At 42.5% G+C, this 23,938-nt stretch overlaps 1 protein-coding gene across 7 annotated transcripts in view; it reads right to left on the bottom strand.

Annotated features, from left to right (window-relative positions):
- Positions 1–23,938, bottom strand: part of cobll1b (cordon-bleu WH2 repeat protein-like 1b) — a 199,471-nt gene that overhangs the window by 93,459 nt on the left and 82,074 nt on the right. The window contains exon 1 of one of the 7 annotated variants that reach the window (XM_072262039.1): positions 3,640–3,720. The exons of 5 other annotated variants lie outside the window; for them this stretch is intronic. The gene's annotated coding sequence lies outside the window, so the exon portion shown is untranslated. Of the gene's footprint in view, positions 1–3,623; positions 3,721–23,938 lie in introns of those variants that run through there. One more of the 7 variants, XM_072262041.1, reaches the window with a different exon arrangement.

Below are 23,938 nucleotides of genomic sequence, written 5' to 3' on the forward strand. Positions count from 1 at the left end.
GCCTACGTTCATCATTGAAAGAAATGCTAAGTTTCAGTTGGAGGTTAGTTTAAAAAAGATGTAATTTTTTTCCCATCCAGGTTCACAGGCCCCCCCTGGAATCTATCCACAGCCCCATGGTCCATAAACCCTAGGTTAAAAGCCCTGATGTAACATATTTGAAACAAGGAACACCAGAGTCTATTAGCATATAAACATTTTTTAAAATACCTAATAAATTTAAGCAAAAATATATCTTCAAAGTTAAAGGGGTTTGCGCTTGCAAGTTATCATTCAATATTACAAACTTCTTCTTTCTTCTTTACTCGGAGGTGCTTGCAGATGTTACTTCATTGACTCTTGCATCATTCCAAGTTAGCAACTGAAAAAAAAAGGGACGGCGGAGCCCGCAGTGCTCTCTAGTACAGGATCCAGGGAAAGGCAAGCATATTTTCCTCTGACCCCTTAAGTAAACAATCCACTAGAATTCCTCCCTTCCCACGCCCTCACGTTCCCTCTTATGAAATGTCTCTGCAAATCTCCTAACAAATCCCGAGATCGTACTTGCCAGGATTCTTCCTCAACCAGAATCCAGTTATATGAAATATTACCTGCCAGCAGCCAACCCATCTACAACCGGCCCAACTGTTAGCTGAGAAGCTGGGTGAAAATGATAGTGTAATATAATCTTGAAATTAAAATTTTGAAGGATGCCCAGATTCGATAAATAGCCATTAATATTAACCCTCCGTGAAATCCGGACCAAGTGTCAGTACACTCGATCATTATCAAGCAATAAGACGGCGGCAGCTAAATGCATCACACTTCCAGGAATGGCAGGTGTGCAATAGTCCTACACCCCCCATCCATATATTATTAATTTTGGACTGCATTCCTGAGGTTTTAGAGTTTATTTTATGTATATATTCTTTGTCATGCTGCAAAACGTTGAGCTGCTAAACTGTGTTTCATTGCTCCACAACAATGACAATAAAGATAATATTCTTCTTCTATCAAAAATATTTCTAATCATAACCTTTATCCCCATACTTCCTCTAAGTCCCACAAGGTCTTTTCTTCAAATGCTCCACATGCTTTAAGCTGAGAGGCTGACATGAACTTTGAAAAATTGTCAGCCAAGAAGTTCTTTTTACCTTACAAAGTTTTTCTTTTGCACTACTCACATATATCCTGCACCTTGGGACTCGTATACATACTGGGTGTTGGAGGGGGTGAGTAGTAATTGTATAACCTTAGCTTTTATTAACATTTACAATTAAAGTGGAGAATTGAAATGAAGACTTTGCTCTACAGATACAGTATAATCAAGTATTTCTGAAGAGGGATACAGTAAAAGTGCATGCATGAGAAGGTTCACACACAAAATGCTGGAGGAACTCAGCAGGTCAAGCAGCATCTATGGAAATGAATAAACAGTCCTCATTTTGGGCCGAGACCTTTCTTCAGGATTGGCAAGGAAGGGGGAAGACATCAGAATAAAATGTTGGGTGGGGAGGGGGGAAGGAGGATAACTGGAAGGCGATGTGAAGCCAGGTACGAGAACGGGAAGGAGGAGGCACACCAGGGTTAGGTGATAGGAGGTAAGAAGAGGTAACAGGCCAGAGAGGGGAACAAAAGAGGGGAGGGGGAGGATTTTTTTTTATAAGCAGAAAGGAGAAATCGATATTCATACGATCAGGTTGGACGATACCAGTATAAAAAAGTTCCTCTGTTTTAGAAATGTATTTATACTGGAGAGAGAAAAACCTTAATTATACCGAGTAAACCCTAAAAGAATAAAAAACCCTAAAAGAATAAAAAACAACCCTAAAAGAATAAAAAAACAACCAAAGATACGTAAATATGCATGCTATCATCCCTTAAACAAGCTTTAACGTCAATAGGACTATTTTTTGCTCATAGTATGCAGTGTCAGGATTAGTCACATGGCAATCAGGTACAGTAATTAGAGATATGTACTTTTTTTGGAAGTATAACAACTTCCAAAGCTGAAAATCACACTATGCATATAACTCTATTGGATACTTATAATGATGCTGAGATACACCATCGGGTACGCTGGGACACATCATCAGTGATGTAACCTGGGGTCACAGGGCGTTTCAGGTCTTTCAATATCAGACACCCTCACGCAGGCGACCCAGCCAGGGTTGATCAGGCCCCGGCTCGTGTCCCAGCAGCACTGGTCCACGGGTCAAACCTCTTGATCCATAGTCATTTGAAGGCTGGTGCAGCAGCCTCTGTAACAATTCTGATGGCTCTTTTCTTTCCTTTGCAGCCCCTCCACCCCCCGAATGCCAGGGAGAGAGTAGGTTCTGCATAGCAAGAAGCCAGCAAAACCCCTACTCCCCACCTCTACAAGCTCACATCGTGCCATCCACCCCTGTCTCTGGCGCTGCCCTACCAGCTCCTGGTATTTGGATTTCTTTCACTCCAATGCCTCCTCAATCTGGTCTTCCCAAGGCACCGTCACTTTTACCATGGTTTCTGACAGAATGTCCGTGTCAGGCCTCAGGGATGATGATGCAGTGAAATCAGGGAGCTTTTAATTGCCTGCCAAGATCGACTTTCAGTTGCCAGTCAGACGCCATGGCGAGCAAGCCTGCTGTTGATCTATTAACTTACTGACACTGAAACCTCAACTCTGAACATACTCCCATCTAGTTTGAAAAGTAATAAAAATGGAGAAATACCAGACATCTGTATGCCCATCTTTCCTTTTAGTTCGTTTACGTCCTCATTAACTATAACATTTGGTCTGAACTCTTGCTGCTTACGAGTAAACTATTCGGAAAACATTTTCAGTTTCAACTTGTTCTATATTAAACCTCATCATATTTGCCTGCAGAACAAAAGCACAAAAACAATCTATGTCTCTCAATAGGGATTAGCAAATCTCAAAGCTAAACGGTCAGAATAGCCCATTAGTCTCCAGGGGAAAAAGCAAGCTGATTATGCAAATACATTCCTATAAAAAAATTATCACCCAGCAGTGTCACACCCAAACCAACGGAAAGAAAATTAACCTGGTTTTAGCAACATCCATTAGTCAAATTCTTCTGGCCAAGCAGATATACATTAACAGTCAAGTTTAAAGACAAACTTGGGTCTATTCAAATAACAAGTAATCTATTTTCAGCCCTGAAATATTTAAAACATTCTTATCAATGGCTTTCACTTACAGATTTTAAAGTTTTCTCAACTATTTTAGCAATCCACATGTTCTACACCTATCATTCCCAATCTGCCAGCCACTCACAGGGGTTCCCAACCTGGGGTTCATGGGACCCTCGGTTAATAGTAGGGGTCCATGGCATAAAAAATGTTAAAGAATCCAGAGGATATTAAAGGAAGCTTTAAGAAAAAAACAGACATATATTTCAGGTTCTCCACTATCAATTTTCCTTTTGTGTAAGCTGACACACACGTCTGAGCGACCATACGAATTATATATTAGCCATACCGGCTGTCCAAGCAATGTTTGCTTAAAAACTGCATGAACTAGTTTAATGTTGTTGATGTAGAACACACACATTAATGCAAACCCTACTAAAAAAAAGTCTTAACACTGAAATAACAACTTCAATCTTTATTAGCAAGTTACTTTTTTTAAAAGAACTTACGTATAAAAATGTTTACCTTTGAGCTCCTTACTTCTCAGCCAGTACCTCCTTTGTTAAACCTTTGAGATTTCCTTGCTGCTCACTGGTGAAGAGGAAATGATGGCTTTTTGAACAAGCTCAGCTGATCCATCTCATAAGCTCCACCCCTCAGTGATGTCAAGGTAAACTGACATGGTATTTCCTTCTTACCAAAGATCCACTGTGTACTTCATTTACTTGTGGCTACTTGGCTAACCAGCTCTAACATTAACATTAGTTACAGGAGACATTAAAAACAGGCAACTTTTGAGGAATCGTATACAATATTTATGTAATGTTATTTTTTTAAGGCCCTCCGAAGGTTGCGGTTGGCCATGGATATTTCATCCCAGCTGTCTACACGATCCTTCAAGAAGACCGCACCCTCGTTGTAGGGTTTGGAGACTTGCGTGCTTCAATGACCCAGAGAGCTATGTTGGCTGGAGTCAGGGCTCTATGCATTGGCTCTTGGTAGGGTCAATCATGCCAAACAGATCAAAGGAGAGGCCAGACAAGAGTGGTCCACTGGTCCTCCAGGTTCAAGGGTTCAGCTCAGGGCCAACAACCCTGACTGGTAAAAACAAAATTGTTATGGAAACAGCAATGAAGAATCCGTCTACATCTGCCTGTGACGGTATTCCCCGAGTCTCCACCTGTGGCTGACAGTAGTGAAAACTGAGCTACTGACATGTTGAAGGAAACCCTGAACACCGCCAGAAATGGAGGACTTTAATTGCTGCCCTAAACGCCAGCAGTGTAACAGGCAGTAAGTCTCTAAATGATATGCACGCTGGGGCAGTATAAACTGGAGAGCAAGCTGCTGCCCACGTAGCACGCTCCCCCTCTCCATGCAGCTGATGAACCCACAGGAACTGCAGAGGCCGATACAGTTTGGCACCAGTGGTATCGCAGGAGTTGCCAGTCAGCGTTGAACTCAACCCTGGATTGCCTCAGGGACTCCAGCTCCAGAGTTTTCCCTGGGGGTTTGCCTTCCCCAATGAGCGCATATTGATGCAAGGGACTAGAGGTTTGGGATCAGAGTTTTCCCTCTCCCAGATGAACTGACAAGCCTCAACTACCCGTAGCAACTGGTTTTAAGGCACTAGTAAGCCACCTTTGCCCCTTCTCTTCTCAGTAAAAACAATTCCATCAGGCTTCATAGCTAAGCAGACACCTCACCTCTCCCAGAATTTCCGGGAGTCTCCAGCATATAATAGTGGCTCCCTGATGCCTGCAAATTATATACAATATCCCAGAAATCAATTTTTTTGAGTGAGTGAGCGAGAGAGAGAGAGAGAGCAAGAGAGAGCAAGAGAGCACGCGCGAAGGCAACCATGAGGGAGAGTGAGAGCGAGGGCAACCATGAGAGAGAGTGAGAGCAGGAGCACACCATGGGAGAGTGTTCCAAAAAAAGAAAATATAAAACTAACGTCACCCCAGACTACCCTAAAGTGTACCCCTGCCTAATAGGGGTGAACAATAATGACAGTGTTGCTCGCTGCACTGTTTGCAACAGTGACTGTTCTATTGCCCATGGTGGGTTAAGACTGTAAAAGACATGTTGAGGTGAGTTTAACAGGTGTCATTCGTCCATTAGCATAGGTAACGTTATTTAAACTAGCTGGCTAGCTGCTAAGGAGCTACTCTATTGCAGACATCCCACCTCTCCCGGAAGTTCTGGGAGTCTTCCGCAAATTGACGGTGCTACCTCCCTGAAATGAGTTTTTGCAGGGTGGGATGTCTGGCTAAGCCACATGTGAATGCCAGGAGCTGGATGTGGTTGTCAGATCTATTTTGAGACTCATGCCATTAGGAGCATTTAGTAGGTAGTGGGAGCTGATCCCCACTGCTAGCCCCCTAAGGAATCGAGAAAGCACTACGCTCGATCATAAATGATTGCAACTACATGTCTGAATGCAGCTGAAATTTTTTACATAGTTTTAAATGCTGGCCCTGACTTGGAAAAGTGCTTTGGTTGTTGGGTATTGCAGGGTAGGGTGCAGAAGGTAATGGCAGGAATAGGCTGTACAGGAGCCATATCTGAAAGTTGTCATCAATTTACAATCCAGCCAATGGTAACAACTAGGCCTCAGTATAGCACAACAGGCTGGCTGGCTGTTCAACCAGCAGTATGCCCCTTTGTTGCTCAGCGCAATGTTCAGCTGAAATCCTTGGCCTACAAACTGAAAGGATGTATGGGCTAACAAAAATGTAAGCTGCCTTCACTAACTTTAAACTTCATTTTCAATTATCTTTATGTTCTATGGTGGTAGACAGCTGCCCCACATTCTTCCAACACAGGTTTCTGACTACAGTCAGAGACTGAAATAATGAGCCCTCCCTCCAAAAGTGAAATGATGACATCCAACAGCCCAAACAAATCAAGTTTAGTTACTGCAGGATTTCCATGTGAACTTTATTTTAAATTTGGACGGTTGTGTATTAGTCTTCTGTATCCAGGATACCAATCAACAAGCCAAAATCTATGACCTTCAGTGAAAATTATAAATTCTATTGTTCTTGTTGGTGCTTTTCTGTGGGAGCAATCGGTCAGATTTTTGTGTGCGGGAGAGGTTGGGGGTTTGATGTTATTGTCTGTAATTGCTGGTTTTTTTTTGCACTGGAGGGGTTTGGGAGTTAGGGGCTTGATGTTCTAGCTGCTGTGTCTGGGTGGGAGATCTATTTGTTTTTGTGCAAGGGAGGGTTGGTTGAGGGGTTTGGCCTTTGCGAGTTCTGTTTCCTTTTAGTGTAGGAGTGAGGTTGTTGTCTTTTCTTTCAACAACTTTCATGGTTTTTCTGTATTTCATGGCCATCTGAAGAAGACAAATCTCAGAGTTGTATTCTGCAAATATACTTTAATAATAAAAGTTTTGAACCTCCATTGTGTAACATGATTTTTAAAAACCATCTTAAAGACAGACATTATAATAGATTTGCCATCTCATTTCTTGACATTCATATAGTACTACATAGCCCAAGAGCAGCAACAGAATTACATCCCATCATGTTCTGTAATGGGTTGCATTGTACCCCCCCTCCCACACTACCATTACCATCAAGTTTTGGGACTTACGGATCTAGAAGCACACATCAGGAGAAGCACTGGGCATATTCAAAATCAGAATCAAAAATCAGGTTTAACATCACTGGCATATGTCATGAAATTTGTTGTCTTTGCTGCAGCAGTACAATGCAATACATAATAATAAAGAAAAAACAAGAATTACAGTGTATAGATTAAATAGATAAATTAAGTAAGTAGTGCAAAAATAAGAAATTAAAATGTATTGAGTTGCTGTTCATGGGTTCAATATCCATTCAGAAATCTGATGGCTCTTCCTGAATCATGCTTGAAAAGTACTTTGAATTTTACTTTGAACTTATTGCTGAGCGTGTGCCTTCTGGCTTCTAGCAGTAAGAACAGGGCATGACCTGGGTGATGGGGATCCGTAACGATGGATGCTACCTTTAAGAGACATCGTTCCTTGAAGATGTCCTGGACCACAAACGAGTGAAAATCTGCAGATGCTGCACATCCAAGCAACACACACAAAATGCTGGAGGAACTCAGAAGGCTAGGCAGCATCTATGGGAAGGGGTAAACCACTGACATTTTGGGCCGAGACCCCTCATCAAGACTGGAGAAAAAAAGATGCGAAGTCAGAGAAAGAAGGTGGGGGGTGGGGAGAGGAAGAAGTACAAGTAGCAATGAGAACAAAGCATGACCCCTGGGTGATGGGAGCCCTTAATGAAGGACGTCACCTTTTTGGGGCATCGCTCCTTGAAGGTGTTGGGGATACTACAGAGGCTAGTGTCCATTATGCAGCTGAGTTTACAACTCTCTACGGTTTATTTTGATCCTGTGCGGTAGCGCCCCACCCTCAATACCAGACAGTGATGCAGCTAGTTAGAATGCTCTCCACACTACATCTGTAGAACTTCTTTCAACTTCTCAATGAAAACTTTCATATTGTGCTTCTGGATGAGGGAATTGACAGTAAGGAGTAGAAATCAAGTGCAAGTGAATGAAGAGAAACTGCCGAGTAAATTAGATTGCTGAACTGCACAAAGATTGCCAGGTGAAATTGCAGTGTGAGACCGAGTTCATAGTGCAGGACTGGTAATCCTACAATCCTAGGTGTGCTGCCTTACGTCAGTTACTTTATTTGACATTTAGCACCCTTTGCTGGTAGTTTTGTATAGCAGCCATTTAGGTCATGTGATCTGTGTCTCTAGCTGATGATGTCATCAGTAGGTGTCAAGACAGTTCTCCATGTAGAGTTGAGCATCGTCGGTATGTAAAAGTAATCTTTGGGTTTATTATTTATTGATGTATATGCATATTTCCACAAATCAGAGATATTGGAATGGTTTGTGTGCAGATAAAATACAGATGAAATATTCACGCGGGCCACATGTTCCGGCTAACCTGTAGTGAGAAAATGTGCATAAGATGCATTGTATGTAGCAATATCTTGCTTACCAGTAGCCTATCTTTATGATATATTTGGAACTTATTTGTATACAGTATCTTGTGTATTATTTTGTATCATTTGTGGTATACTTAATACTTGCCTTTTACTTAACCATAATGGGAATTTGGACACCTTTTGATTGCATGTTTTCCTTTCTGTCAGTTTTACCCTACCGCCAGTTGCTGCATTAAAGAAAGTCAACTTGGAACATCTTTGTCAGTGTGGTAATTGGGGATGGAGTTCGTCTGCCTGTCAATTCATGCAAGGCGTGTGAAGAGGACAGGACACCAGGTATTCAGAGAAAATGGGTGGTGGAAAGAAGAGGGTGTGGGGGAGGGAGCAGTGTTAATCAGAGAAGCTCCTGTAGCACTGAAAAGGATGAACTATTTGTGAGGTCAAATAGAATTTATTTGATTAGAATTAATGAAACTGATATTGCTGGTAAGTTAGCGGCGTGCTTGGACGCACCAGCCTCTACAGGCCAATCAAAGGTCTATGCCTTTTCACATCGCTGCATATTAAGAAGTTGAACGACTGCAGGTCTACCCCTTCTGCGAGTTGTTCATTGGCGCAGCAGTTTGATGATGCGAACTGTGTTGCTGCATACTACACAGGCAGAATTGGGGTGCGTAGGCCTTGTACAGTCCAACAGTGAGTGATTTTCTCGGTTGTTTTTCTTCTGATTGCAAAACCCTGCTCGACACTGATAATCTGGAATGCTAAAAGTCCGGTTCCGTGGTTTAATGGTGGGACCCGCAGAGACAGAGGGGGGAACGGCAGGGCCTCGGTTGAAGCACAGACTGGGCTTCATGCCGCGGTCTCGCCTGTTGCAGTCACACAGGAGCGGTGATGCCGGCGGCAGTGTGATGCGATGTCCATGCTGCCATTAGTGCTGCCCTCCAGTGTTCGCTTGGTGAAAGACAAGCAGGATTGCATTTGTCTGCAGACTGCTGCGGGATTGTTCTTGCTAACAACACCCATGGACTCGGGGACTTGGGCCAGATTATATTTTTTTGTATGACTGTATGTTTACTCTTATCTTATATGGGCTGTATATTACTGTTGGTACCATGTGTTGCACCTTGGCTCCGGAGGAAAGTTATTTCATTTGGCTGCATTCATGGATATTCAAGTATGGTTGAATGACAATTAAACTTGACTTGATTCTCATTTGTATCAACAGTAAGCCATCAAATGTTGATAGAGAATTAAAAATGCAGCTGAATTACATATGCAGGAACTTCAGAGAAAGCATAAGAGACTTCTCAAAGCTACCCGGAAACGCAAACCAAAACCACCAAGAGACTGAGCGAGGGAGTTAACACTGTGTTACGTGCTTCCAAATAACTGAGCTCCAAGTCAAAAAATGTAAGTTCAATCCTTTTTTATGAAACCAGCAACGACCAGCAACAAAGGCAAACGGTCAAAAATAGTGATTAAAAACTGACAAAATTAGCTTAGGGGTTGAGAAATTAGCGATAACAGAATTAGTGGAATTAGAGGTCAACAAAAAATATCCATCCCCTGCTCATTCTAACTAAACTAACAAGGACAAAGCATGAATACGTAACTATACTGCTCCCCGACCCACATGACAAAATACCAAAACCCATAATAAAACACACAAAACAAATACAATACAGACAGACAGAAAAATAAATACAGGGCTCCTACAAGACTGATTATCTCAATATGACCTACCAACAAACTCATCCTCTGTGTAGCAGCCATGTATCCATTCTCTATCTGTGTTGTATTCTGTATTGTGCGTTTATTGTGGTAACTAGTCACATGAGTGGGGGCGTGGTTAAAGCAAAGGGAATAAGTTATGTATTCTTGCTTATTTCGTGGCAGTTTGTGGCTTGGGACCGGTAGAGGTCACATCTTTTGATGACTTCTGAGATAACGCTCAATAATGCTCAATTGTATGTTAGCTAACTGCGAATAAAGGATCGATTAAAGGGTTTGCATCTTTTGGAGCAATCATTGAAGCTGTGGACGCATCACACAAGTATAACAGTCCATATGGTTGCATGCAAGCGGCAATTGTTTTGTTTTGATTTTGGATTAGTTTTGCTGCTACACTCTGCACTAAACAACTGTGGCTACACAGTCCAGACAATACTGTAGCCCCGGATCTACAAATGTCCTGCCAACAGCAAGGCCAATGCTGATGACTCTAGGTGTTGAAGTTCATCCTGTCAAGGGCTTCTTTCACTGATAACCAGGAACACTTGAAATGCTGCAGTCAATTTAAATAATTTTTTTAAATATGCAAATTTTAAAGTGCTATTCAAAATATATTGAACTCAGAAAGAGTGCAGATGCTTAATCTAGGGCAAATAGCTGGAAGAACTCTGAGGGTCAAGCCGCATCTGTGGAAGCAGATGGATGGTTGACATTTCATGTTGAGAACCTGCACTGGGACACAGAATGGTGCGCAAGTGGAACAGGTCAAAAGCTTTAAGTTCCTCCGGGTCAATATCACAAATGACCTGACTTGGTCCAACCAAGCAGAGTTCACTGCCAAGAAGGCCCACCAGCGCCTTTACTTCCTGAGAAAACTAAAGAAATTTGGCCTGTCCCCTAAAACCCTCACTAATTTTTACAGATGCACCGTAGAAAGCATTCTTCTAGGGTGCATCACAACCTGGTATGGAAGTTGTCCTGTCCAAGACCGGAAGAAGCTACAGAAGATCGTGAACACGGCGCAGCACATCACACGAACCAATCTTCTGTCCTTGGACTCACTTTACACCGCACGCTGTCGGAGCAGTGCTGCCAGGATAATCAAGGACACGACCCACTCAGCCAAGACACTTTTCGTCCCTCTTCCCTCCAGGAAAAGGCTCAGGAGCTTGAAGACTCGTAAGGCCAAATTTGGGAACAGCTTCTTTCCAATTGTGATACGACTGCTGAACGGATCCTGACCCAGATCTGGGCCGTACCCTCCAAATATCCGGACCTGCCTCTCGGTTTTTTTTGCACTACCTTACTTTTCATTTTTCTATTTTCTATTTATGATTTATATATTAAAAATTTAAATTTTACTATCAATTTGTAATTCAGGGAGCGGGAAGCGCAGAATCAAATACCGCCATGATGATTGTACATTCTAGTATCAATTGTTTGGCAACGATAAAGTATAAAGTATATGACCAACATGAAGACCAACCAGCAGATCTTCATCATCATTATGTACTGTGCCATGCGATGATAGTCTCCATGACCATGATTGTTCTTGGCAAATTTTTCTTCAGAAGTGGTTTGCCATTGCCTTCCTCTGGGCAGCATGTTCACAAGACGGGTGACCTCCCCAGCCATTACCAATACTCTTGAAAAATTATCTGCCAGGCGTCCGTGGTCGCATAACCAGGGCTTGCTATATGCACCAGCTGCTAATACGAACACCCACCACCTGCTCCCATGGCTTCTCATGACCCTGATCGGGAGGGTGGCTGAGCAGGTACCACACCCGCCTAACAGGTAGAGACGCATCAATCGCCACCCAAAAATTCAGTAGATGGCCAGTAAATTAAACTGACAGTAGTTACTTACAAGCAAAAAATATACCTGAAATGAAGAAAAATAAGCAAATAACAGCTTAAATGCCATCTATAAATGTGTCAATGGCACTACTACTGTTGGTAGAATTCCAGATGGTGATGAGCAGGCATACAGGAGTGAGATTGATTAGCTGGCTGAGTGGTGTAACAAGGAAGTTTCACTTAACGTCAGTAAGACCAAGTAGTTGCGAACCACACAGAAAATGCTGGAGGAACTCAGCAGGCCAGGCAGCATCTATGGAAAGAAGTACAGTCGACATTTCTGGCTGAAACCCTTCGGCAGGACTGAAGAAAGCTGAGGAGTAGATTTGACAGATGGAGGGAGGGGAGAGAGAAACATTAACTGATAGGTGAAACTTGGAGGGGGAGGGATGAAACAAAGAGCTATGAAGTTGATTGGTGGAAGAGACAGAAGGCTATGGAAGAAAGGGGAGAGGAGCACCAGAGGAAGACAATGGGCGGGCAAGGAGATAGCATGAGAGAGAGGGACAAGAGGATGGGAAATAGCGAAGTGGGTGGGGGGCAGGGGGGAGGCATTACTGGAAGTTTGAGAAAATCGATGATCATGCCATCAGGTTGGAGGCTACCCAAATGGAATATAAGGTTTTGTTCCTCCATCTTAAGTGTGGCCTTATCCTGACAGTGGAGGAGACGATGGATAGACATATCGGAATGGGAATAGGAAATGGAATTAAAATAGGTGACCACTGGGAGATCCCACTTGTTCTGGCAGACGGAGTGTAGATGTTCAGTGAAGCGGTCTCCCAATCTACGTTGGGTCTCACTTATGTATAATATCATCGACATTCGTTTTCTCCTTGCCTGCTCATCGCCTACCTTTGCACAGGATCAGTAAAAGCTGCAGAAGGTTACAAAGTCAACCAGCTCCATCACGGTCACTAGCCTCGCCAGTATCAAGGACATCTTCAAAAGCGATGCCTCAGAAAGGTGCCTCATTAAAGGGCCCCCATTACCAGGACATGCCCTCTTCTCATTGCTACCATCAAGGTGGTGTTTCAGAAAGTTTCTTCCCTTCCCCTAACAGATTGCTGAACTGACAATGAACCCATATACGCTTGTTGTAATTTATAGTTTTTTTTTATTGTACTACTGCCGCACAGTAACAAATTTCATGACATGTACCAGTGATCTTAAATCTGATTCTGATTCTGACAACTTTACTAATGAAGGTTGGTATCCTAATCAAAGAAATGAAGCCGCGCCAAGTCTGAGCTAAGCGGAAAAGTCAGTAACAAAACGTATCCAACTCCTCTGTTCAAGAAGATGGGGAAAATATCCGGACATAATGGTGAGTGGAACTACGGAACGGAACGTGCTCATGTGAACACTGCAGACAGCCAGTGATTTTCCACAGGAACCTGGTGAGCTGGGGTTAGAACCCAGTCCACACCACTATGCAGTCATAAAGAATAAAAGAGCGGGAAAAAGTTCCTGAATTATCAACAAGAGTGTTTAATGACGAGTTTGTTTGCATCCATCATTGGGGATCCTCACCACACAGGCCATACTCTCTTCTCACTGCTGGACAAAGGTACAGAGTCAGTCTCAGACTTAATATCACCGGCATGTGTCGTGAAAATTGTTGTCCTTGTGGCGGCAGTACAATGAAATATACAATAAATAAATATAGAGGAAAAAACTGAATTACATTAAGTATATACATGTCTATCAAATAGTTAAAATAAGTAGTGCAAAAATAACAGAAATAAAAAAGTAGTGAGGTGGTGTTCATGGGTTCAATATCCATTTCAAGATCTGATGGCAGAGGGGAAGAAGCTGTTCCTGAATTGCTGAGTATGTGCCTTCAGGCTTCTGTACCTCCTCCCCGATGGTAACAGTGTGACGAGGGCATGTCCTGGGTGGTGGGGATCCTTAATGATGGACGCTGCCCTCCTAAGGCACCGCCCCTTGAAAATGTCTTGGATACTCTGGAGGCTGGTTCTCATGATGGAGCTGACTAGTTTTTCAAGTTTCTGCAAGTTATTTCAACCTTGTGCAGTAGCCCACCCCCTCCCCATAACAGATGGTGATGCAGCCAGTCAGAATGCTCTCCACAGTACATCTGTAGAATCTTTCGAGTGTTTCAGTAAGCTCAGGGTTCACATCACCAGGTTCAAGAACAGTTATTATCCCCCACCCATCAGAATCTTGAACCAGAAGGGATAACTTCACTCACTCCAACACTGAACTATTCACACTGAAATTGACTCCTTTTCAAGGCCTCTGCATCTCATGCTTTCGCTCTTGTTATCTATATATTATCATTTTTATATTTTTCTTCTCTTGCTTTTTGTATTTGCAGTTTGTTAGGTTCTTTTTGCACACTGGTTGCTGTCCATTTGAGAGAGGAATACAACATTATGTGAGGTAGAGATAGTGGAAAAAGCCTGCTTGCATTTACCTTGAGGTTGGGTGGGGCTACAACCAGAGGTCATGGATTAAGGATGAAAGGTAAAAATTTTAAGGAGAACATGAGGGGAAACTTCTTCACTTAGAGGGTGATGGGAGTGTGGAATGAGCTGCCAGCTCAAGTGGTGCTTCCAAGCTCAATTTCAATATTTAAGAGAAGTTTGGTAGGGCTATAGGAGGGCTATGGTCACAGTGCGGGCCAAAGGGAGTAGGCAGTATAAATGGTTCAGCATAGACTAGATGGGCTGAAGGGCCTGTTTCTGAGTTGTACTTTTCTATGACTCTATGGCTTAGGACAAATGTAAAGAACAAAATACAGAGAAGGTGACAGAAGCTCCCAGTAAGGTGCTAGGGATTTATGATAACTGCATTCGGACTGACGACAGTAACCAAGTTGAATGATTCTACGGCCACAAGTGAAATCTGCCTCCACCATGTTCTAGGATCCACTATGATGATTCTGCAGGGTAACCATGCATGGGGACGTCTATTTATGTGTATGCGCCAATTTTGTGCAAGGGAGACAAGTTTCCAATCACGGGACCAGAACCTCACTTTCTGATAACCATCTGGAGGCTGCTATGCAACAACCATCAGAGATGCATAAACATCTTCCACTTCTCAAAACTGAAGTGGAGCAAGTCATTCTCAATCCCAAGGGGCTGAAAGAAGAGGAACAAACATACAGTTAAGACCCAAGTTGAATAAAGAAACTACCCAGAAGTGAGCAATTAATGAAAAAGAGGGGCAAAGACTGAGTATGCAAATAGATCGGTGGCAAAAATAAAAAGTAACTAAAAGGTTTACAATCATGCGAACTACTGGGGATTACCAATAGGCGCGGTCAGGCCATATTGAAATCCATCAGTCTCTATGGGATTAGGGCTATACACCATTTTTAAGTTCAAAGTAAATTTACTATCAAAGCACATATGTCACTAGATACAACCCTGAGATTCAGTTTTTTGTGAGCATGCTCAGTAAATCCAAGACACGTAACAGAATCATTGAAAGACTGCACCCAACAGGGCGGACAACCAGTGCACAAAAGATAACAAACTGAAAATAGAAAAGAAAAAAAAAGAAATAATGAATAACTAAGCAATAAATTTCAAGAACATGATATGAAGAGTCAAGATGGCACCAGTGAACAACAACTCCTCAGGCGACGTCTTTCAGATAGCCAATCTATCCAATTATTTCACTTTTTCTGTGCATTCTGCTTGTTCTTTGTGTTATGGAAACAGTTGGAGCCTGTGACATACACTTTGCAATGCAATCAAAGGATCCAGCACCATGCTGTGTCCGGGGAGCTGCCTGATGGAGATTAGAGACGGGGGCAAAAGGGCCAAGAATACAAGCTGACTTGAGATTTACGTGATAATTGGACTGGACTTCTATTGGCTTGTCCAGTTTATCAGTGTGTTCTTTCTTGTGGATGATTGGCAGGTGGGTGACCTGCTAATTTTTATATTTTGGGGGGTTGTGGAATTGGTACTACTGTCACTGTTCTTTTCTGCGAGTGAGGGTGTCAGGGATTGATATCGTGGCTGTCGTTGGAGAGAGAGAGCGAGAGAGAGCGAGAGCGAGAGAGAGAGAGAGAGAGAGAGAGAGAGAGAGAGAGAGAGAGAGAGAGAGAGAGAGGATCTAAAAGTTTTGTTTCTTTTCAGTGCAGGAGGAGTTGTCTTTTCTTTCATCAACACACATGGTCAATCTGTATTTCATGGCTATCTGCAGAAGACAAACATCAGAGTTGTATTGTACATGCACACATTAAACAATAAAATGAACCTTTGACCTTTGAGTCACAAAGCCACAGGTTGTTGGAACATTTTAGTGAGGGGACAAGTGAAGTTATCCACTTGGTTCAAGAACCAGATGTTTCAGGGATAATAACTGTTCCTGAGGCTCCTGTATCTTCTTCCTGTTGGCAGAAGTGAAAAGAGAGCATGTCCTGGGTCACGGGGGTTCCTGATGATAGATGCTGGTTTCCTGAGACAATGCTCCGTGTAGATGAACTCAATAGTGCAGAGGGCTTTACCCGTGATGGACTGGGCCATATCCACAACCTTTCGTAGGATTTTCCAATCAAGGACTTTAGTATTTCCATACCAGGCCGTGTTACACCCAGTCAATACAATATAATGTAACATCCTGAATTCAGCAATACACGGGATCAGAAACATAACCTGGATTGATCAACTTTAGTTAATTCACTCAGCAATTCCAAGGGATATCCTAGTTACTGCTGTGTAAGTGAATTGACGCTGGAGTTTTTAAATCCAATATTCCGTCATTAAATTTTATTTTTCTCTATATACTTTTAATAATCTGTTATTTATTTATTTATTGATACACAGCACAGTATAGACCATTCCAGCCACGCTGCACAGCAATCCCCTGATTTAATCCTAATCTAATCGTGGGACAATTTACAATGACTAATTAACCTACCAACCCGCAAGTCTTTGGACTGTGGGAGGAAACTGGAGCACCTGGAGGAAACCCACACAGACATGGGGAGAACATACAAACTCCTTACAGGCAGAGGTGGGAATTGACCCAGGGTGCCTATACTGTAAAGCTTTGAGCTAACCACCACAATTGGCTTGCCTGCAGAAGGCAGAGGGTCATGGTGGAGGGAGTACATTCAGATTGGAGGGTTGTGACCAGTGGTGTCCCACAAGGATCAGTTCTGGGACCTCTACTTTTCGTGATTTTTATTAACGACCTGGATGTGGAGGTAGAAGGGTGGGTTGGCAAGTTTGCAGATGACACAAAGGTTGGTGGTGTTGTAGATAGCATAGAGGATCGTTGAAGATTGCAGAGCAACACTGATAGGATGCAGAAGTGGGCTGAGAAGCGGCAGATGGAGTTCAACCCGGAGAAGTGTGAGGTGGTACACTTTGGAAGGACAAACTCCAAGGCAGAGTACAAAGTAAATGGCAGGATACTTGGTAGTGTGGAGGAGCAGAGAGATCTGGGGGTACATGTCCACAGATTCCTGAAAGTTGTCTCACAGGTAGATAGGGTAGTTAAGAAAGCTTATGGGGTGTTAGCTTTCCTAAGTCGAGGGACACAGTTTAAGAGTCGCGAGGTAATGATGCAGCTCTATAAAACCCTGGTTAGGCCACACTTGGAGTACTGTGTCCAGTTCTGGTCACCTCACTATAGGAAGGATGTGGAACCATTGGAAAGGGTATAGAGGAGATTTACCAGGATGCTGCCTGGTTTAGAGAGTATAGATTATGATCAGAGATTAAGGGAGCGAGGGCTTTACTCGTTGGAGAGGAGGATGAGAGGAGACATGATCGAAGTAAACAAGATATTAAGAGGAATAGATACAGTGGATAGCCAGCGCCTCTTCCCCAGGGCACCACTGCTCAAAACAAGAGGACGTGGCTTTTAAGTAAGGGGTGGGAAGTTCAAGGGGGTTATTAGAGGAAGGTTTTTTACTCAGAGAGTGGTTGGTGCGTAGAATGCACTGCCTGAGTCAGTGGTGGAGGCAGATACACTAGTGAAATTTAAGAGACTACTGGATAGGTATATGATGGAATTTAAGGTGGGGGGTTATATGGGAGGCAGGGTTTGAGGGTCGGCACAACATTGTGGGCCAAAGGACCTGTACTGTGCTGTACTATTCTATGTCCTATGTTTACCATGTCACCCCAAATGTCTGTGTAATGTTATGTCTATGTGAAGACACCTCAATGGAACCTCTTCATTTTAGAGCAGTGAAGTTCATATTTTGAGATAAAATAACAGGAAATAATAGCCAACTTCATTCTTATCCTGCTATGTGTATGTTACAAAGACTACTGCCAAAGTGGTGCTGATTTTTGCCTGGTTATCAGAGCATTGAGTGACTAATTAGATTTGGTCTTTGCACAATAGTTGTTCAATGTCAGTGTGGGTGATACTTAAACCCAACATTCATGCTTCATGGTGCTCAGTCAACTTCAAATTCATTAATTATTTTGTTTTGGTCGTAGCAAATACTCAAGAGTAGAAGTTCATCCATCTAAGAACAGAATCATCAGCATTTTCCAATCCTGTCTGATGCTCTTCAGAATGCAGTGGAGCAGAAATTCTGTCTGCCCAACCAGCCATAGGGAAGCCCACGGCAGTTATAAGCTTGTCACTGATGGAGCAGCAGAGGCCTTTTACAGCTAATAAAATGCCAACTCAGCTCGTACTGCAGCCTAAAGAGCACCAGCTCTTTAAAGTTTTTGCAGTGTTGTCAGTAAAGAAAGATATATAATTTTTCTGGCAGTTTGCGTTTCTAAAACAAACAACACTAGAAATGATTATATAAATTGTTTTTCAATCATCGTGTTCATTTAACACTGTTGACCATTTGCTACGACACTGCCCTAAAGAAGGCAATGACAGACTAGTTCTGCGGAAAAACTTGCCAGGAACAATCATGGATAAGACCAAGATCGCCCACATCAAACAACACAGCACATTATCATGGGATGATTTATTGCGTGTCACAGTATACCACAGGTCTGTCATTTGTCCCTGTAGGTAGAACTTTGCAAGGGAAATGGCCGGATGGGAATCAAACTCAGGTCACTGGTTGAAAGTCCAGCACTCTACCACTATAACACAGAGAATCCATGATGCAGACAGTTGATGTGCAGACTCAAAAGTTTTACTTTCTTTAAGCCAAAATGGGGGGGAAGAGAAACAGGCAAAGAGTTTGACACAAAAGTCCAGTAATTCAAACACAAATTCCGTAAACCAAGAACTTGATTTGCAAATAAGATCCAGAAATGGCAGGCAGTAAGCAGACATAAAAAAAGACTAAAAAAAAACAGAGGCTCTTGCAATTTACAATATCATACTTTAAGACCGAGCAAAGTAAAGTACAGGAAGCACAGTTTAAACACACAGATGTTAGTTGGGAATTGGTGCAGTCACCAGACATCCCACCTCTCCCGGAAGATCCGGGAGTCTCCCGTATATCGATAGTGGCTCCCTGACGCCCGGAAATTATATACAATATCCCGGAAATAGATTTTTTTTGAGAGGGAGAGGGAGCATCCTGATTGGTCTCTCTTCGTGCGAAGAGTGGTCCCCAACCACCGGGCCGCGAGGAAACAATATGATTTGGCAATATGAAACGATATGAGTCAGCTGCACCTTTCCTCATTCCCTGTCACGCACTGTTGAACTTGAACGCACGCGAGGTCATTACGCACGCGTCATCCATGTCAGCGCGGGAAAAAGATCAACTCCTCGAGCTTGTAAATGACGGTGGGCTGAAAAGTTTGTTTGACATAACATCTCTGCCGGCATTCTGGATCAAAGTCAAGGCTAAATATTCTGAGGTAGCCACGAAAGCACTGAAAACGTTGCTTCCATTTCCAACATCATATCGCTGCGAAGCGGAGTTTTCTGCAATGAATGCAACGAAAACTAAATTGCGGAATAGATTGGAACCCCTTCGAGTATCGCTGTCTCCCATCACCCCTCGATAGGACCATCTTGTTGCAGGGAAACAAGCCCAGGGCTCCCACTGATTCAGCGATATTGGTGTGTTGCAATGATTTTATATGCTCATACGGGGAAAATATGCGCTGTGTGTTTAATATCCAAATGGTACTTAAAATGTTATGATGCTATTGACTTATCATCCGTATTCCAGTCCTGATTAACACCCCCCCCACCCCCGGTCGGCCGGTCCACAAGAATATTGCCAATATTAAACCAGTCTGCGGTGCAAAAAATGTTGGGGACCCCTGCTAAGTAGACCTATCAGTTTTCTCTGTGGGCGGGCTTTACAGTCGACCTCAAAAATAATGACAGTGTTGCTCGCTGCACTGTTTGCAACGGTGACTTTTCTATTGCCCATGGTGGGTTAAAATGTAAAAGACATGCTGAGGTGAGTTTAACAGGTGTCATTACAGCATAGCTAACGTTATTTAAACTAGCTGGCTAGCTGCTAAGGAGCTACACTATTGATGTCCTACGTGATGAGGCCAAACTCCCCATAGATTTGCTTAAAGTTGTAATAGAATAAACATGATAATATAATATAAGTACAGATTTTAATGTCACATTTGCTGCATATACCCAACTTGGTTTACAGATTAGACAACAATCACTAAACAAAATATTACATACACTCTTGGAGGTCGGGGGGGGGGGGGTGCTACCTCCCTGAAATGGTGGTGATACCTCCCTGAAATAAGTTTTTGCAGGGTGGGATGTCTGAGTCAATGATCAGTAACAAGACAGTCCATCAGTTCTGAAAAAACTCTTTGGGAACTATGTCTGCCCCTGCTGGCCAACCCTAGAAATGACAGGAGTCCTAACAAAATGTAACATACTTTGATCAGAAAAGGATAGAAATGCAATTAATTGTTTAATTTCCTTTTCCCCAACATCTCCCCCCCCCCCACACACACACACCTTTGTGCACTCTTAATACAAGAACATCCTGCACAACATTTGATTGAGAAACATCACAAGAAAAAAGTCAAGCAACACACACAAAAAATGCTGGTGAACACAGCAGGTCAGGCAGCATCTATAGGAAGAGGTACCGTCGACGTTTCGGGCCGGGACCCTTCGTCAGGACAAAGTCAGTCAGACTAGATGATCACTGCTGATTAAGTTCCACCCTTAGCTGTATTGGAGCACTAATAAGACAAAGTTTGTTGCTAACAGAGGACGACTACATTGAAAGTGAGCTATAATTAAGTGGAGAGCCCAAATCAGATCCATGGAGGTCTGCATCTGCAACTGACGACCACTGCAGGCACGGGCAGCCCACTAAGTCTCTGAATTTGGTCTATTGATTCAGCAGCAATTATCTGAATAATGTCAATCAAAAGTTCAAAGTAAATTGATTATCAAAGTATATACAATATATGGCACCATATACAACCCTGAGATTCATTTTCTTGCAGGCATACTCAATAAATCTATAACATAATAATAACCATAATAGAATCAATGAAAGACTGCACCAACTTGGGCATTCAACAGTGTGCAAAGACAACAAACTGAGCAAATACAAAAATAAATAATAATAATAATAATAATAAATAAATGAGCAATAAATATCAGTAACAGAAGATGAAGAGTCCTCGAAAGTAAGTCTATTGGGTGTGAAAACATTGCATTGATGGGGCAAGTGAAGTTATACATTTTGGTTCAAGAGCCATCTACACTCATTACTAATGTAAAAGAATGTTTTATGGGAGTCAGGATATCATGTTCTCATCTTTTACGAGACTTTGCATAATGTATCCAGTATACCAATTTTGTCTCCATTGCACAAGCAAAACAGAACTTATGGGCAGTCAAATTTCCATCTTGTAGCCTTTATGCTTTTGCCGTATTCACTGGGACACAATACAGCACGCTCTGTGTGGCATTCTGAGTGTTGAAGAGTCCTGCCACCTGTTTAACCTTATTTACAAGTATTCACTTCACGTGGAGACTTCTTGTTGATTCTGCATTTGTTATAGATTTCCAAATTGGCACAGAAGTACTGTATACCCGAGTCCTGATGAAGGATCTCAGCCCAAAACATTGCCTGTTCACTCTTTTTCACAGATGCTGCCTAGTTGCTGATTTCCTCCAGCATTTTGTGTGCATTGCTCGGATTTCCAGCATCCGCAGGTTTTCCCTTCTGACAGAAATATACTTGTATATTTTCTCCGTAGAATTAAAGCAAACTGCTTCTCTATGGAGCTGATGAGGGCTTGGTCATTCTCTGCTACAGATAAGGGTGTTGAAGAACTCCATCTAGAAAATTAGTTATGAATCTGACGACACCTGACCAATAAACCAGTGGGCAATAGTGCTGAATTTCTAATACCATTGTATCTCTGACTGGATAATGATGAGCAGCCACCTTGATAAAATGGAAAATGTATATTGACTTTTACCAATCTTCAGCTATGAAACGTAACAGATATTGTATATAAAAAAAGTGATGAAGCCACCTTCAGGGTGGAGGAGCAATATTCCATCTGGGTTCCCTCCAACCTGATGGTATGAGTACTGATTTCTCCTTCTGGTGAAAATAATTACTTCCCCCACTCTATTTCCCACTCTTACCTCTCCTCACCTGCCTATCACTTCACCTTGGATCCCTCCTCCTTCCCTTTCTCCTATGGCCCACTCTCCTCCCCTATCAGATTCTTTCTTCCCAGCCTTGGGCCTTTCCCACTCACTTAGCTTCACCTATCACCTTCCAGCTCGCCTCTTTCCCCTCCCTCCACCTTTTAACTCTGGCATCTTCCCCCTTCCTTCTCAGTCCTGAAGAAGGGCCTCGGCCTGAAATGCTGACTGTTTACTCTTTTCCACAGATGCTGCCTGACCTGCTGAGTTCCTCCAGCATTCAGTGTAAGTTGCTTCTAGTAAAGGATATAAGGTTCAATCAATATGGAGCGCTATAACTACTGTTGCTTCAATTCTGATTCCCATTCCCTTTCCTCTTGTGCCAAGATAAGGCCACATGCAAGGTGGAGGAGCCACACCTATATTCTGTCTGGATACCCCCCAACCTGATGGTATTAGTATCAATTTCTCCTTCTCCAAAGAAGCTGCCTGACCCGCTGAACTTCTCCAGCATTTTAAGTGAGTTGCCTTGGATTCCAGGCATCTGCAAATTTTCTTTTATAAGTGTTTATAAGTGATGTATTTTTGAAGACTTAAGCAATCACTTAGATAAGTTATAGTAATTAAATTGCTGCTAGAAAGAGTTAAAATCATTTTGGCTGAATTAGTTTATTACTTTTATAACACTTGTATTCTGTTGGACTTCTGCTGACTGACAGCAGAGCACTTTTCATTTGGAAACAGCTTCTGGAATATTATTTGAGGTGAAATAGCCAATACTTTGAGTGAGTAGGGTAGGGACTTGAGTTTGGAATGACACGAATAAATATGATGAACTAAATGTACGATAAACACAAGTCTTATTTATGTATTTTGTGAAATAGCATAAAGTAGGCCCTCCCAGCCCTTCAGACCACACCGCCCAACAACCTCCAATTTAATCCTAGCCTAATCACTGGACAACTTACAATGACCAGTTAACTAACTAACCGCCACGTCTGCGGACTGTGGGAGGGAACCAATGCACCTGGAGAAATCCCACGCGGTCATGGGAAGAACGTATAAACTCGTTACAGGCACTGGAAGGAACTGAACCTGGGTTGCTGGCACTAGAAAGCGTTGTGCTAACCACTAGGCTACCAGGTTTATTACCACTGATATACATCATGAAATTTGTTGCTTTGAAGCTGCAGTACAGTGCAATACCCAAAATATGCCATAAATATACGATAGACTTTTTATTGTTTCGTTGGTGGAGCAACCATCTGAAGACCGCAAAAGAAAAGTAACATTCTAACTTACGTTCAAAATAGTCAACTGGGAACTAGCAATGACTGGAAAATTTCTCCACTTTAATCAATAGTCTCTCCATTAAAACATGAACCTTATCTAAGAGTCCTTCAAAGGCACTGCTGTCCGCTGAAGTAGGGAAAACAGTTAGGAATCACAGGATCTTACACCCACAGGACATAGGGAAAGCATTCGGTCCACTAAATCAGTCCAAATTTAAGATGGTTTTATTTCTGAAAATGCAATTAATGAAATGAGGCAGACCTCAAAAAATCAAGACCTAATTGACAGGAGGTTGATAGTAAATTTATACATTCATGTCAAAGTTATTTCTTTAAAAAAAGCAATGGAACAAACAAACCTCTCATGCAGGAAAAAACCTGCAACTTAAATCATAGAGACCATGTGCAATTTAAACCAAACTAATCTGCTGTAGCAAAGATGCCTTTGAACA

The sequence above is a fragment of the Mobula birostris genome, chromosome 6, assembly GCF_030028105.1.
Source record: "Mobula birostris isolate sMobBir1 chromosome 6, sMobBir1.hap1, whole genome shotgun sequence".
NCBI classification, from domain to species: domain Eukaryota; kingdom Metazoa; phylum Chordata; class Chondrichthyes; order Myliobatiformes; family Myliobatidae; genus Mobula; species Mobula birostris.